Below are 17619 nucleotides of genomic sequence, written 5' to 3' on the forward strand. Positions count from 1 at the left end.
AGATCCTGCGAAACCTGAAGAGCTTAAACAGTAATGTGATGTCAGTTCTGCGAACCTACCAGAGATTAATGATTATGAACTACGCGGATAGGGGAAAAGTGGAAGTTGGAGGACAATCAGGGAAGGAGTCCATGGAAATGAATGAAAGATATAAAACAAATAAAAAATTGTACTGCTGTAAGTTCTGCCTGAAGTGAAGCTTCTTATTACAATTTCTTTAAGTCTGTTAACCAATAAAAATAGGCAAAAAAAGAGAAAGCATAAAATGGGCAAAAAGCCTTTGTTTAGCAAACCTTAATTCAAAACTCAAGAGAAACACAACTGTTTGGTTTTGGTTTTTTTTGTTTTAAAGATAACATGAGGACTGGTCTACAGGTCTTAGTTCAGGACATACAGCCATTCAGCATGAGTCTGTAGCCATCCACCAAAATATCGTTGTCATTTGTGTCTTATCAAAATGCAAAGCTGACCCTTCTTTTAAGTTTACAACCTGTACTATCTTCGGTTCATGATAGTTTAGTCCAAGTAGTACCTAAAGAAAACTAGTCAGTTTCCTCATTCTGAATTTACACACAAGAGCACGTAGTTTCAAAATGCTAAATCCTGAAGTAGCGATATGCTAACATCAGTATTAGTCAATTCAAATCACTTTTGAAAGTTATTTGATTTTAATTTTTTTAGTAATCTGCAAACAATATTAAATTATGTGTATTTTTGCTATTCCAATCACATGTCCATCTTTCCAGGAGGTGCTTACATAGAGGCAACACAAGCAAGGCAAAGAGTGACGCAGTGGTAAAATGCATTGGAAGGTGCAAGGAAAACAGACCCAAAATCCTACAAGATTGTCTCTATCTTCTTGAGCTCCTAGACAACTGACAGCAGTAATAAGCCAGTAATGCCTGGTACCTAGAATCAATATGCTTCATATGCCAGGGTAAAAGACAACCTAAAAATTAGTTTATCCCAGATTCTCTTTTACAATCAAATCAGACTTAACTGATTTCATTGTCCGGAATGGAAATTTACCTTTCACCAATGGAATAGAGCAGCATAGTGTAACAGCTTATCCTAGAGAAAGTCTCATTTTAACATCATAGAAGAGAAAGCAGTTCATCAGATCTACATAGGAAGATGCACATAATACAGTCTAGAGAATTTAAAGCTTCTAAATCCCAAATAAAATGTGCAATGATAATTCATAACTGTCCCAGAAGAGCAATTTGGGAACAATAAAAGGAATTAAAACCTTCTTTCAGAGTAAGAAAGTTAATATTTAACATATATATAGAATATATTTTCCCCCTACCAAATTAACATTCTTATATAAAGACAGAAAAAACTAAAACCTCAATTATATTCTTAATTTTAATGATACAATATTAGGTATAAAATACAGAGAATATTGATTCAGTGTATGAACCATAAAATATCCTATAAAGCTATAAAATAATTGTATGGGAGCTCTGTAGGAATGTCAAGCAGCTGAATCTTGTGGAAGTTAAAGGAGAAACTCTCTCAAATGTGCTATTAAAAGTCTTCAAGCATTAAAAAGCCTCTAAACAACTCAACAAAAAACCTGCCATGTTTGAATAATGATAACAAGCACAATAATAGGCGTACAGCCTCTGAGACTGTTTAGCAAACTTAAGATACCTCAGTATGCTTTTCCTTGAATGATAAATCTCAAGTAATGTGTAGTAGGTTAGTGATAGCACACGCAAAACAAAGAAATAGCAGTTTAAAGATCTATGTTTTTCACATAAGTTCACTAATAAAGAACAGGTGGGAAAAGAGGTGACGGACTCTTTACCTGGGGAAAAAGCAGTTATCTGGGGAGAAGCAGCAGTATTAAACACTGAATAGAATACATGCAGCTTTGTATTGCATCATTTTGCATTTTCATGACACTAAACACCATGAAAAAAATTAACCTTCACAGTCACCTCCACATTTTTTTGGGGGGGAGATTAATCATTATGTTATAGGTACATAACAGAGACATAATGAGGACAAATGTAGTAGCAAGGATGGAAGTTGGTCTAAAATTAAAAATTTTCAAGATTCCATGAAGGGTTCAGAAACACAAATCTCATTGAAAGTCAGCCCCTTCCACTCACAATCCACTACACTGTGGACTTGTCACAAGACACTCACCTAGCTCATAGACATTCTATTGAGTTATTCTGGGAATGGCTTTTTGGACACTAAAAGGTTTACAATAAAAGCAAGTCACTTTACCTTTGTGACTGCATGCTGTATTTCATTTTCAAGTACTACATTATTTATAATACTGGCTTTAATAAATCCTGTATGTCACAAAATGCAATGCAACTGAACAGCCATCCCTTACAGCTCCAGTCAAATAACCTGGGTCATTAACATTGTGAATAAATTTAGAAGTTATAAAATAGGCCTACTGTGAAAGTTAAAGCCTTACATCTAATATACACTGATTGTGTACACAACTAAAGACTGCTATGGAAAGATATACAATCAATCTAGATTCTCTGGTCCTTTAGTTTATAGTTCTTGTTATTATGTCAGCTGCTCTTCAATCACAGGGGTGAATCACAGCTGTTAGTGCAAGAGAAGACTGAGAAATCCCCTTCCAGATTTTTTCTGCAGCATTGCTTAAAAGTTATTTGTATATTTATACATAAGATATCAATATTAAAATGAAATCGTTGTCCTTTTCTAACATTTCCCACGTAAATACTTTCTTTCTTGATATTGCATGCAGTATAAGAGAAAACTATAGCAATCAGTTACAGAAACCCAAAAAGAAGCTTGCATAACTTCTATTAGCACTTTACTTTATTATTTAAAGAGAAAATTAACTTTTCCAACATGAAATCTGCTCACTGTCAAAGCTTTTTATCATTTCTATTAGCATATCTTGTAATCTGGGATTGTTGATACAGATTCATTACATCTTTTGTAGAAGCCCACCACAGATACATCACCTTCCATGAATGAACACCTCACTGTAAAATGTCAGACAACTTTCTTACTAGTCAATTTTACGCATTAGGATCTGAGTTCTGAAATTTCAACCACTTTCACTATTTCTTTTGTCTCCTTCACACTGTGGGTTACACGTAATACACAATAAATGACATGCTGGATTATGGGTTGGCTACAAGGCATTCTAATTTCTAGTCAATTTGAATCGCAAAGTTTTCAGGTCTACAATAGAGATTGTAAAAAAAATCAGCAAGACAAATCTCTGGCCTAGGTTAACTGAGAGTAGTTTGAGATATCTATCACTGAATATATTACAGCTAGGCTAGTTGCATGGAGACCCAAGTGAGATGGAAAAGTGAGACATAAAACTTTGCTCAGATTAATATGTACAGTGTACAACTCCAACAGGAAGATAGTAGCTAGAAGCTAGTAACAGATCTCACATGATCTTATTCAGGTAGCACAGGGAATTCAGTCTTTATCTCCCATGTCCTATAAATACTTTGAAATTACTTTATTTCCCCTCAGTATCATTAACAGAAAGTGTTCCTTACTTAGCTCTATTTGTGGAACAAAAATAACCCAAGATAAAAATTAATGCATTAATGATTTTAGTTACTATTCCCAAGCAAACTGTTAAGCCTAATTTGGCTCATTAAATATATCAATTTCAGATTAGTTCAAATTTAACACATTAAAGAATTTAATTCACTCAGTCAAAATCACCACAAAAAAACTGTGAACTGTGGCACTATGATAATATAGACTCAATGCTACATTATTTTTTGGTCTGCATGTCCGAGGCTTCTTAAGTACAATAACCAAACTTCTATCAACTCAAATGATTTTCAGGCTACCAACCACAAAATCCTTGTGTTTGATAGTAATATTAACATTGTTTCTAATCGTGTGTTACTAAAACCTTTTTCATCAGTGCCATATTTCAGTTGAAGTTCTTTAATAAGCTTAGAAATTTCAGAAAAAAAGTTTAACATTGCTATTTCACTTGCTCAAATGTTATACAGTTCTTATAAGCATTAATCTAGAAAATGATATGCCCTTATTCCACTAACTCTTAGCAACATAATATTGCTGAAGAGTGACAGCAAGCAAAGAAGGAAGTAAAAACCAACAAGCCCTGAAACATACTTTGTAGAGTTTTAGAATGAAGTAAAAAAGTAAAGTTTTAACATTAAAACTTGAATAGTCTGTTCGGCAAATCTAAGCTCAGTTCTTTCACAGATATTTCAAGAGATTAACATTTTTCTCCCAGGCTTTATTGTTCATCAGACCTTTTGTGCACAAAAATGAGGGATGTCTGCCAGTAAGGAACTAAATTTTAGACTGATGTGGAAGCTTATGGGCTAAGTAAATTTGGTTGGAACATTTCTACTGTATGTGTATTACATATTATACCCTGAATACCAAAAATTATTACTATTTATTCACATCTCATTAATAATTATTAATATATCATTAATAACATTAATAATAGATAATTTATATATAGCCAATTTTCAAAGAATTTCTGCAGAAGGACAAATAATGACGTTACATGTAGCATATGGGAATTTCAAAACGTATACAAAATATTAGTGCTTTTCTCTTCAAATTAGTTTTAATCATGTTTTAGAAAAAACAAGTTATAAATTAAACACAGAGGGGATACAATCTAATTTTGTTGTAAATGAACAATTCCTATGCATGTTTGACAGTCATATTCACACTTTGAATAATGATAGTAGCGATAATAAAGCTTACTACTTCATGGTCATTTGTCTTTAATATTAAAAATCAGCAATTGATTTTTTTTTTACATGTACAAGTGTTTTGTGATTTAAAATTCATTCTTTGTAATACATTCACAAGAGTCAAGACTGAGCCAATAACACATAAAATTTCTCATATATTTAAAGCTGGAAAATATTAATAGTTCATGTTTATTGTGGCCCTCCCACAACCCTCACAGGAGATTACACAGAACTGCATGACAGCTGTGAAATGATGCTGTATCATTAATGAATAACTTACCATAAAAGTCAAAATCCCCCAGCTTCTAAAGACTGCTTTAGTAATTATGTTACACTTAATCTTAAAGCAGTATTCTACCCTTTCCTTCTTCTTTCCTGCACCTCCATTTGGTGGAATACCTCCCACTTAACAGCAATTTATTATGAATGACACTACAGAGCTTTAAAATTGTTAATGCAAATTAAGTCATTTGATAGCTTCAGAGTGAACAAACACTAATATTTTTTTCTAATTGCCTAATATATTCCCTTGAATAACTTGCAAACATTTAATACACACTTCTGTCATTAGCATAATATAATCATAATGTTCCCATTTAATTACAATTTATTTGAATGACTAATCACCAGCTTCATGTTTTAAAATAATGGTAACATTTTACAAACTGTAATGTACTATCTACCTATCAATTCATTAGTATAAAGACAAGTTCCACCATACATAGCTAATACTTTTATTAGGTCATTGTCTTTCAAAAAATATATATTTCCTACTGGTTTTGCAGCTTCTGTGACAGAATAACAGAAATTAAGTTTGCTGCACGCCTATGGAAGATGTGAAAAGAACTTTACCTAAAGATCTATTTATCCAAGCCACCGGGTTTGGTTTTTTCCAGCCCATGCCACTAACAACCTCAGCATCAACCCAGAGAATCTGAGTCATCTTAAATATGAAGGATATCAAGTGCATTTTTATATGAAAATAAAGGACTCTAGGGACAATACAGGGTTTTTTTTAATTAAATCTTCTCTATTTTTATTAAATGAGAGAAGAACAGAACATAGGACATCATCTGGAACAAATCAAGGAAAAATGTCAGGATCAATCTTTCCGTAATTTTCATTTAAACTGTCACCGCTCTCTCTTCTCAGATATGTGATAGTGTTGTTCAAGAAAATCTGACTATGTTGTCACATACTCCATGTGCCCGTTTCCACATGGAAATAAGAAAGTGCAGAGCATTGCAGATCAACACTTTTTCCTATATGTCCCCTTTCTGTCAGGTCCCTCTCTCTTCTGTATGTGCACTCTCTCCATCATCTCATCTGCAATGGGACAGGCATCAAGGAACTGTTGATTAGTTTCTTGTTAAGAAACCCAGATGAAAATTCTATTCATAGCAAAACTTTATCTCAGTGACTAAAGAATGAAAGGACCATATTTTACATATTTATTCAAAGACTTATGCATCTGAGACGAAGTTTCCATATCATACATTGGTGAGAAAACTCTCTTAGTAACATTCATGCCCAAGGTAAAAAACTTAACAGAAGCCATTTGTTGAAAGTGACTCTCCCTGAACTGAATGCAAACTAGCCTAATTGTTATTCAAGCAGCTTCCAAAACCCACATTGAAAGAAAGGTACATATCTACTATATGTTTTATAACAATTTCTAAATGAACTCAAATGTTAGTTGGTAATAAAAACTCTCCCTGATGGCAAATGTGATTTCAATGCTCACTCTTTTGGGTCCTTTTGCTATAAAAACACCTTTCCAACTAAAAAATATTATGAAATTATTAATGAGTGAACAGATGTAGATCCTTAATTACTTCATGTTGTTTTATTGTGCATTGGTCATCCCCATAACAGAGGGTAGATACTACAAAACAGCATGTTGTAGTGCATCCTCCACTAGTAATCTACAATATGTCCAAACTGTAGCCATTAGTGTAAGCTTTTTTAATAAATCTGACAGTTCCATATGGCTTCTGTACGGGAATAACTGTCTCCACTTTAAGATCATCAAGAAGGCTAAATCTACTTCAGAAAGTTACCATAAATTAATTCCTCTAGAGTCTTCCTATCAAAAGTAAATTTCTCTCAACTTCTCTTTTTCTTAGCTGGACAATCCCTCATAGAAAATGTCTTTGATGGGACAACCTTGCTTATGGTCTATATGACAGAAATGGAAGGATAAACAAGGCTTTTCTGGTTTGCTATTTATCTTTGCTCGGGTTCATCAGCATAATTTAGTAGGTTTTTTCCCATGCACATTCATATCTAAGGAAAAGTTGCTCTGGGACTTTGCACTTGTACTCTCCCACACCCTTTTTTTACTTTATGATTATTTTAAAGGCTAATTACTAGTTACTAATAGTTCAGTAAATTAAAATAATAGCAATGGAATAAAGAGTTCATTAAAATGAATTGATAGCAAACATCAGTTAGAGTATAAAAGGCTGTTCTCCAATTTCAGAGGTATGAAACAAGAAGAAAATGTAAGCTAAAGTATGATGGCAAATGGCTGATCTATTTTATATCACAAAACCACAATTCCCCCAGGTTCTTCAGTTTATTAGCTTCAATTTACATAGATTCTAGCAGAGTCAAGCTTCCCATTTCATTCTGATTATAGCCAATATAACTGTTATCTTTCTGATTTTTCAGCCAAGCTGTAAAACCGGAACATTGATTTTGTACTATATTTTAATCTACAGGGAAATCTGGATGTTCAATCTCCTGCCCAAAGTAGGGCTAACTTCAAAATTGGATCAGGTTGCACAAGGCCTTGTGTGTCAACTACTGAATGTCTCTAAACACAGAAACACTACAACCTTTCTGCAGAAATTGTTATAGTGTTTAACCAGTCCTATCAAAAAATAAAGGTATGGACCATTCAGCTAATTTTGGGCATAGTTTCTGAAATCTATTGACAGTGTTCACAAATGTCTAATTTAGCACAGCTATTTGGGTGCTTATTATTTTAGTGGGACAAATTAGAGTATAAGTGTGAAGCCTGTGGCAGCTGGATATAAACTGCTGTAACACAGCAAATTGTGAGAAAAGAACACAGAAAAGGACACACAAAATAAAGAAAAGAGTAGAACAGGGAAGTAGAAACAATAGAGAACAAAAATACTATTGTTCTGACAAGATGAGCACATGCAGAACAATATTTTTATTGACCAAGAGAAAAAAACTCAGCAGAAAATTGTATTTTTTATTTATTTTGGAAACTTCATAGAGCTTGATTTTCTATTCAGGACATTTTAAATACGTTTGCAAAACCTGTTGTAATCCATTGTTCAAGAGCATTTCATTACAGTGGGTGCTCTTATCTTTTTTCTGACCAGTTACAGATCCTTCCTCTGATGCACAATATTACCCTCCTTACCAATCATGTCATGAAGGTCGAACTATTTTTTCTCACTGCCCAATTTTGGATTGTATCTCTTTATCATTTCATTCTGTTATTTATCCATAACCTTCAGGAAGACTTAGTCCGACACAGGGTGAATTTAAGTTTCTACCCTTATAAGTTAATTGCAAAGTGTGGCAGTCAATGTAGCTACACTTTCTGAGTATAGAACCTGTCTGAGATGAGTGAATATCTCTTTTGATACCTTTGATATTCCTCTGATTTTCTCTTTGCTAACTGTTCAGAAATGGGAAATCAAACCCCGTTGATCATGTTCTCCTTTGTAGCATCATTTACTCTATACTTTCCATCTGTACATTTGCCATATTTGACTTCAAAAGATGATGACATTATACACATGAAGAGCTGCTACAAAGCTTTCTTCATATCCCTTCCCTGAAGATCAAATCAAACTGTAGGCGTTAGTGATGTGATTTTGATACATGCTACTTGGATGAAATAATAGCATAAAATCGTGGGTTTAGTCTTATAGCTTTTTCCCCTTAAGAAAAACTACAGAGTTTGTTGTTGAAATGAAAATGTTTTCTTTTAAGATTACTGAAACGACAAGAAAAATCTAAAATAAATTTACACGCACTATGACTGGGCTACAAATTAGCAGAAATACACAGGTTCTAATCAATCTGACTCTTTGTAGAATGTGACTTCCTTGTAGTCGCTATGCTTACTATATTTCCATAGCAAACTCTACAAACTGTGGTTCTGGCTAGTCTGCCAGAACAAGAAGCAGGAATTTACCAGTTATTTTTCTTCTCCTGACTTCAGACCCAGTCACAACTATAAGTACTAAGAGTAGCACAAAAATAATGAAGATTGTAGGTACTTGGGCTCCTAGAAAGTAAGGATTAATTTGATTTTTGGGAAAAAATATTTCTTTCATTTTGGTCATAACTGTTCCCCTTCCCTCTTCTCCCAGTCATCTGTCCTTATTTCTAATCTACAACATTGTTGGTACAATGGAGAGGAGTAGGTTACAACATAAATATTTCACTGCATTTGGTAAAATATTCTGGTTGCAAGTGCAAATCACCTGTTTGTTTGTAGTGGCATTTGAGGAGGAATCTTGCTTCCAAGGATAGAAAATGTCTGTCATAGCTGTTAGATACAAGTCAAAGATTAAAAGTTTCTGATATACTCATTCCAGTTAAATCACTTCATTAATACAGAAGGAAAAATTGGAGGGAAGAAGGAAGCATGAAGACAGAGGTGTAAAAAGGAAGTTTGTGGAAATCTACCTCCTACAAAGCTAACAAGGTCACTGCATGAGGCTGCCCAGCAATGAAAAATACGGCATGAAAACACACAGGTTTAGAAATTTAAAAAGACAAAAACAGAGGAATGCAGTCCTAGAACCCAGAGATTTAAATTCTTAAGCCATCAGTACTAAGACTGTGGTTTATGTCATATGATTGTACTACCGGAAATATAAAATTTTACAGAAATATAAAAAAATTGTTTGAATTCTCAGGTTTCTGCCAAATTTCACAGGCAAGAGATAAAGGAAAAATAACCCCCAAGCAGACAATTTGTTAAAGTTGTGTAGCCTTAAAATGTGGATATAGAAACAGTAGTAGCCTATTCTATTCAGCAGAGTGAAAAATAAAAACTTGCAGAAGCTGAGTCAAATGTTTAGATTTAAAAGAAGTCCAGTCAAAATACAAAGAATTTTATTATGTTCTATGTTCATAAATAGAATGCTTTCTTGAAGAAACTGTGTACCCTGCAAAATTTTGTCTTGAAAGACATGAATAGTGTGCTATATATGCTCTAATGTATTTGGGACAATATGGCTAGTTAGTGGACATGAAACATACAAAGCCTGAAAGGCATTATAACACAGAAAAAGCTTTCTACTAAAGCCAAAGAATAAGATCTTAAAGAATAAGCTTTCTTCATCAGTCTGTAAATAGGATAAAAGTTATAGGCATCACTTTCCTAAAATGCATATATATTTGCATCAGCCTATGAGTGTGAATGCACATTTTGCAATGTGGGAGCTAAAATGTCACTGGAAATAAAATATATTTTAAATTAAATAGACATGACTGTTCAAGCACTGTATTTAGAAAATGTTTGTCGTTCATAAATACTTTGCTGGCTCAGTTGTGATCAACCATGGATTATATAAGTTTTACCCTCCCAAAGTATATTGCAAAGTACTCCCTTTTTCTTTGCTTTTAATTCTTACGTCTTTTTCCCCCTTATTACATAAAAACTTTTAAAAGACAAGAAACATGAGAAAAAGACCTTTTATTATGGTCCAAATACACATTGCTAGGAATAGCAAACACAAATAAATAAAAGCGTTAGAAAAACTATGGATGACTACATTTACAGAACTAAATACCTCTTTTTATATGCAGCACTGTCATCTTCAGGAAGCCTGCTTAATTTTTATTGGAGGGTAGAGAATGAGATAGAAGGGAAGGTTTGTGTTTACATGTTTCATTTTAAATATCATCATCCATAGCCTTTTTAAAAAATATTTTCTTCTCAGCATACTATTTGATATTCTCATTTATGTCCTGTCTCTGTGAATGCACTTGTACTTGCATACTTTAAGCATGTGACTAATGCAACTTATATCTCTGTGTCTACTTATGTAGCTAAAGAAATAAAAGATAAAAGACTGAGTGTTACTAGACTGCCTTGAGAAGGCTAATTCAAAATAAGTTGCTGAAAGAACACATCTAACTAATTAATATTAATGTGGGTAGAGTTAAGGCTCAGAGTTTCATTTTAGTATTTCCTAGTCTAAAAGGAAAATAAATGTTATGTTTTAGTAGAAAAATAAGGAGTAAGATGTCCAATAAAAATAACCAACAAAATAAGACTTACTGTAAAAAGCATCAGTGCTGGTGCCAGAGCTGATCTCACACCAAACAATCCAATCCCCTCTTCCACTCTTCAGGTGGAAGATCAAAGGCAATGAACATTTCCAGGAAGCTTAGTTAGACCTCAGCTAGTGCAATTGTCTAATTAATTTCGTAATATGGTAGCAATAGCACAATAATGCATAGCACTTCGGTGTTTTGTGCTGCCTCAGAGCTTATTATCAGTCTGGTGCCATTCCTTTTTTTACCGAGAATCAGAGTGATTTGCATAAATAGCAATAGTAGCCATGTTACTTTCAAATTGCAGCTAAAGGCTAAGGTCTCGATAACAATAGTGTAATTCTGCTCCCAGAGTGCTGTCAGTGTTTTTCCTGGAACTGCCAGAACAAATGTGTTGTGTCTGCAATATAAACTTAATTCATAGATACAATCTCTGGAAACAATCCTCAGACAAAATGCAACTCTACATAAATCCAAAGAATCTTCTTACAGAGACAAAAAGCAATTGGATTTGTTGAATTTCATCGCATTAATGACAGCCCAGTGCTCCAATACATCTAGACCCCTCTGCAAGGCATCTTGTCCCTTAAGAGAGTCAAGAACACCTGCCAGTTCAGTATCTACAGCAAACTTGCTAACGGTGCATTCAACTCCTGCATCCAGATTGTTTATAATCATATTGAACAGAACTGATCCTAGAATTAAATCCTGAGGAACACCGCTAGTGACTGGTCACCAACCAGATGTAGCCTCATTCACTAGAACACTTTGAATTCTGCCCTTCAGCCAGTTTTTAATCCAGTGCACTGTGAACTCGCTCATCCCACAGCTGGATAACTTCCAGAGTATGCTGTGGGGGACAGTATCAAAAGCCTTCCTGAAATCCAGACAAACTGCATCCACTGCCCTCCCTTTATCCACTAGGTGGATGATCTTATCATAGAAATATATCAAATTATTTAAACAGGATTTTCCTTTTTGTGAACCTATGCTGACTGTGCTTGATAACTGCATTACTCTTTACATGACTTTCAATTGTACTCAGTATAATCTCCATAATTTGTCCACGAACTGAGGTCAGACTAATGCATCTGTAATCTGCTGGGTCTTCCCTCACACCCTTCTTGTAAGTTAGAATAACATTGTATAGCTTCCAACCATCAAGGACCTCCCCAGACTAAAAACATCTTTGGTAGATGATCAAGAAGGGTCCTGCTATAACATCTGCTATGCTCCTTCAGTACTACTCACAGTCCCATGGACTTCTGAATATTCACCTGATACAGCTGGTTCCTTACATTTTCAGTGTTCACAAACGGAAAGTCACTGTTCGCATAGTCATAGTCTACCAACACTGGGGACCAGGCAGCCCAAGATCTGTCAATATTATTAGACTGAAGCAAAGAAGGCATTTAATACCTCCTCTTCTTCTTTGTCTTTATTAGTCAGATGACAAGTCAATAAATGCAATATTTTCTTTAGATCTTCTCTTGTGCAAACAAATGTTAAAAAGCTTTTGTTATCTAACACAGCATTGGCCAATTTTAACTCTAATTGAACTTTGGCCTTTCATATCTTCTCATTGCATATAAAATCAAGAGTTTGACATGACATAAACAGTGAAACTATTCTCTAATCACTGGATACTGGAAGAATCTCCAGCTTTAAATGCACTCTACACAAACCAGATTGCATATACTATCTGTAAGAGTTTAGAGTTTATCCATATTTCCTTCATATACCATATATATGAGAAAAATGAATAGAAGGAGAAAATAAACTCTTGAATTTGAGCTTGTAAGTGATTGTGTCACCATCGAATGATATAAAAATTTGCAGAAGTCCTAACAAAAGCATAAGAAATTAGTTGCATCTGGGGAAATCTACTTTAAATATTATTTCACATCATATCTGTGATGTGTCATTTGGAAAATCTAATCAACCACCTAGTCAAGAATTCATGGGACTATTTTATCACTGCTTAACTATCTTTACTGATATAAAATGAATTTTGCACTGGATAAATAAACCTTAGTTGATAAGCCTAGCAAAGATTTAAAACAATCCAGTGGTCCAGACTTCATATAATGTATCTGGCAGTCTTTCAATGAGTCTTGTTTCCTCGCGGGGAGTGACACATTTATCAAGCACGCACAAGCATTTTGCATCAGTACCATAAAAATTGGTCTCCTCTATTTGTTTTTGCTTCTATGTAGCTTCAGTACATGTAGAATTAAAAGTTGGGAGAATAATACAACCATAAGCTGTTATGCCTCAGAACTGAAATGCAGAAAGCCAAACTAATTGTAACAGAAAATGAAAACAAAACAAAAAAAAAAAAGAAAAAAATGTTAAGTACTGTCCTTTTTAACTGCATATGCACACAGACAAAAAAATTACCAAATTTGAAAGTAATCCATCATTTGCTGTTCATTCATACCCATGTTGTTGAAACAGAGGAACAACAGAGCCATCTGGGAAACAAAATGCACACTGTTAGGTGGAACCTTTTCTGTTACAAATAATACTTTCTTTTTCATTGGCTAAATTCCTTTTGTCTTTCAGGATAGAAAATAACCACAGTAGCTGGATAAGTAATCAAAGGACTATAAAAAAGGGTCAGTCAATCGTGACGGCTGCTCCTCTCTTGTTTAGTAAAGCTTACAGTCAGTAAAGAAGCGAGATCATTTGAATGCAACATAGCCGATTCAAACACTTGCAATGTTCTTATTGATGGAAATGTTCTTATTGTTGTCACTGCTGATGTAGTTTGTGTTTACACCTACATGATACAAATAGTTTTTTGTGGTGCTAGTTGATGAGGAACCGGTATTTCTGGTAAGTGAGCAGTGGAACATGCAACTAACTGGCATCCTCACATGCAGACCTTGCTGCTGGAGCAGTGATAGGATGCACGGCTAAAAGAGACAGTTCTGTGGAGTTACAAAAAATGAAAGGGGTGCTTGTGTAAAAATGCAGGCAGAATAGTGCATGATTGATTCTGAGCTACTAAGCTTGAAGCAATATAAAAGGCTTCACTTCAAGTGCCAGCGATGAATCATGCTGAGTCTGGCCTGGGTTTCCAATCTGCATGCAGAGAAGAGCATGTGTTCACCGTTCTGCAGAGCTCCTGTGTTGTTTCAACAGAGATCCAGCCTCAGACATGGAGGAAAGACAGACTTGTGAACCATGTCAGATTTTTATCTTCTGTTGTTGCACTCAGACACCACGTGTTGTCTTGAGGCAGACAAGGCTTGTTGTTATACAAGAGGTGTCAGAGAACAGAACACTCGTCTTACAGAACTGGCTCAGAGAAACAAGTATCTCATTTCCTCTCTTGTACTGATGTAACCTGTGATTTTCATTTATTATTCCTAGGTACATGCAGGAAAAACTCATGTTCCGAATTAGTTCTGGTAGTAATGTAGCAACTGTTGCACAGAATTATTAGACTACTCTTTTTCTAATACTACAGTCCTGTTACTGGAAGCAGCAATTAAAGACGCTAAGTCTGCAGTCAGTTTTAGAAAGCACTGTTGACTTCAAAGACATCTTCTTTGTTTTTAAGATTTGTCTCTAGAAAGAGAAATGCAAAGCTCAAGTTGATTGATGAAGCTGTAAAAGGCCTGGAAGGGGTCTAAGAAGACAGCTACCAGTTTAGGAAGCCCCGGGAACCAGTGGTAGACAGAGATGACTAGGTGTCCTTTAGCATCAAGACGCTGCTGTGATAGATGGTGGGAAAGGCAAGCCTGCAAGGGAACCCCAGCAAACTACATCAGGTTGTGAAGTTGTTTCTGATGTTTCGTTCATTTCTGTGATAAAGCAGCAGAGTCAGAACTGCTGAGGAGGAGCATGAAGGACGATAGCATCTCACTGAATCTGCTATTGACCTAATGTAACAGTTTCATCATTGAAAGAAGTAACATCACAAAAAAGATCTCTGAATTACATAGTGCTTCCTGCCAGCATCACCTCTTGTATCTGCCAAACAGCACAGCTCAACATAGCTTTTATTTTGCTTTCTGTAAGTAATATTTTTTAATAAAAAACCCCTAACTTTTAGACAACGAATAGGTGCATGACATAGCCAACATGCAAATGAAAATCAGAACAGTGATCAAAAGAAAGGTTTTCAAATGGAGGGAAAGTCAGCCTTTCTTCCATTCACATGCTTCTTGAAGCTGAAATTCATGAGCTGAGTTAACAAATAAAGCATCCATGGCAAATATTTTAAAAATATAACTCTCACAGTGACAAAACTAAAAGAATATTTTAAAACATACCTTAGAAAGAGTTAAGATATAAAATGCTTCTAGTGTTATGACTTTTATTGTACAGTTTTATGCAGAAAAGTAATGAAGAATAAAATGGAAGAGACAAAACAGAAGTGTGTTTTTCCTTTAAAGTTCATTATAGTATTTTGTTACTTTCTTACACAGAGGCAATTCTCTGAGCAAATAATGAGTTCTCCATGTCAACTCCTTAGCAAATTAATTAAACCCCTTTTTGTAAATGTGGCTATTCCCATTAAGTCAACTCATTAAAAAGATGGCTGAAGAGTTTCACTAGCAATGAAAATCATTTACAATGCAGTCTACTGAAGAGCTTACACATGTGAGCTGGGCTTATTGCACAAAATGCTGCCACAAACCACCCTAAATCAGATATTTTCATTGCTGTTTTGACACTGACATCTCCTACTACTACTTAATGTTCAGTACCTGTGCCATGAAATTTAACTTTTGTTATGCACTGTAGTTGAAAGCTTTCATTTTTACTCCATGTAATAATGAATAAATTTATATATAATGAATAAATTTATTTTATAAAGCATAAGCAACATGTTGTGCCAGCACAATACAAGTCAGATTTTTTAAAGCAATGTAGGAAGTTACTTCTGTTAGCTTTCTGTCCTCACACATAGTCTTTCCATTACTGTGGCACAGCAGAAGCAAACAGACTGCAGCTGCTCAGCTTAGCCACTCAGAGGCTAAAGTACTGTCTGAGGGACTAATAATCAAACTGGAAATTAAAGGCCAAGAGGTGGGCTGGACCAGGCTTTATCCAGTGGAATTCAATACCGTAAAAACAATACTCAGCATATGGGTGTAAAGACCACGTTTGTCAATTTGAACTGAAGCAGATTGTGCTAATGGATTTGCTACAAGGTAGGAAGCATCTCTAATAAAAAAATGGAGGAAAGGGTAAGAAATGCCTTGTTAAATCCCTCACAGAAGGTGAATCCTAGAAAATCAAAAGTATTTGGTAACACACTGACATGATTATACTGGTGCTCAAACTGGAAATCCCAGTACCAGCACATCCAAAACAAGCAGAGCTCTTACCAGGGTAGATGGGCATTTGGGAGGTGAAAAGACAACTGCAGCTACAGTCCAAAAACAAAGAGCAAAAAAAAACCACCCAGTTCTACAGGATCAGGAGGAGACAACTTGTAGGGAAAGAGGAATGTATGGAAGCAGGGTGTGGCATAATTCACAAGAAGCCTAAAGAAAGGTATAGTACTGCCACGAAGGTAAGAGACAAAGCTAAATACTGCAGAATCTTTGGGTTCTGGGGGAAAATCTTCTCAGTTCATTATGCAACCTTACACACGTACTTTATGGTAGATAATCCACTCTTTTTTTTTTTTTATGAATGCTGCATACACCCAGGTTGGATGAAAATTGCTTAGATTTTCAATGTGCTGCTCTAGCTGATATAATCTGTTCTTGTTATTTGCTTCGTTTTTGTACAACTGGCTACTTTGAACTATGGTTACCTTTCTTCAGCTGAAATTTCTAGACTTTGTTCCAAGAAACTACCGCTTGCTGAAGCATGTCTTTAGAAAGATAAAGAGTAGCTTTGGTACTTTTTAGTTCCATTGGTGCTGTAATTCATATTATAAACAGAAGTTTGGTGGGGGACAGTTGACAAATCATTCTGTCATTATAATTTTAACAAGACTTACTACACCAGACCCATTACTTAACACCTCACCTTCCATCTGTGTATTTTCTGTATTAAATATTGCCAATTTCACATAAATGTCATATAAAGCCGTGCATCAAAAAGAATGTTTCTTCCACTTATTGGTACCTGCACTAGACTGTTTCATATCCTCCTTCCATACCTCTTTTTAAAAATATACACGCCCTAAATCCATCCATCTGTTTCTGCCCACTTTCATCCCCACAGATTTTTCTCTGGATTATTTTACTACAATCATATTTAAGATAAGAGATACTATTTTTTGTTTCCTTTGGCTAATACTTTGCTATTTTAGCTATAGTTTTTACTTTCTTGTGGTATTTTTTAATTAGGTAGTTATGAATATCCACATTTTTAAGGTAGCATGCTGCTTCGTTATAGTCTCCTTAAACAATAATTTTTCTAGTGAAATATCATTATCAGAAAAAAATCCTCAAGAGAACTTCTAGGGTTATTTTTTTCAGGAAATTTCAAATATTATATTACTCCAAAGTGCTTGTGACTCTCTTCCTGACTGCAAAGTTTCTCTGTCTTTATTCTAGCAGTTCATAATAGTTGATTACTTTGGGAGTTTTCACCCCAACACTGTTTATCCTCAAACTTCTATTTAATGTATTGAGGATTCTTTATAGAA

Source organism: Cuculus canorus, chromosome 2 (genome assembly GCF_017976375.1).
Source record: "Cuculus canorus isolate bCucCan1 chromosome 2, bCucCan1.pri, whole genome shotgun sequence".
Taxonomy (NCBI): domain Eukaryota; kingdom Metazoa; phylum Chordata; class Aves; order Cuculiformes; family Cuculidae; genus Cuculus; species Cuculus canorus.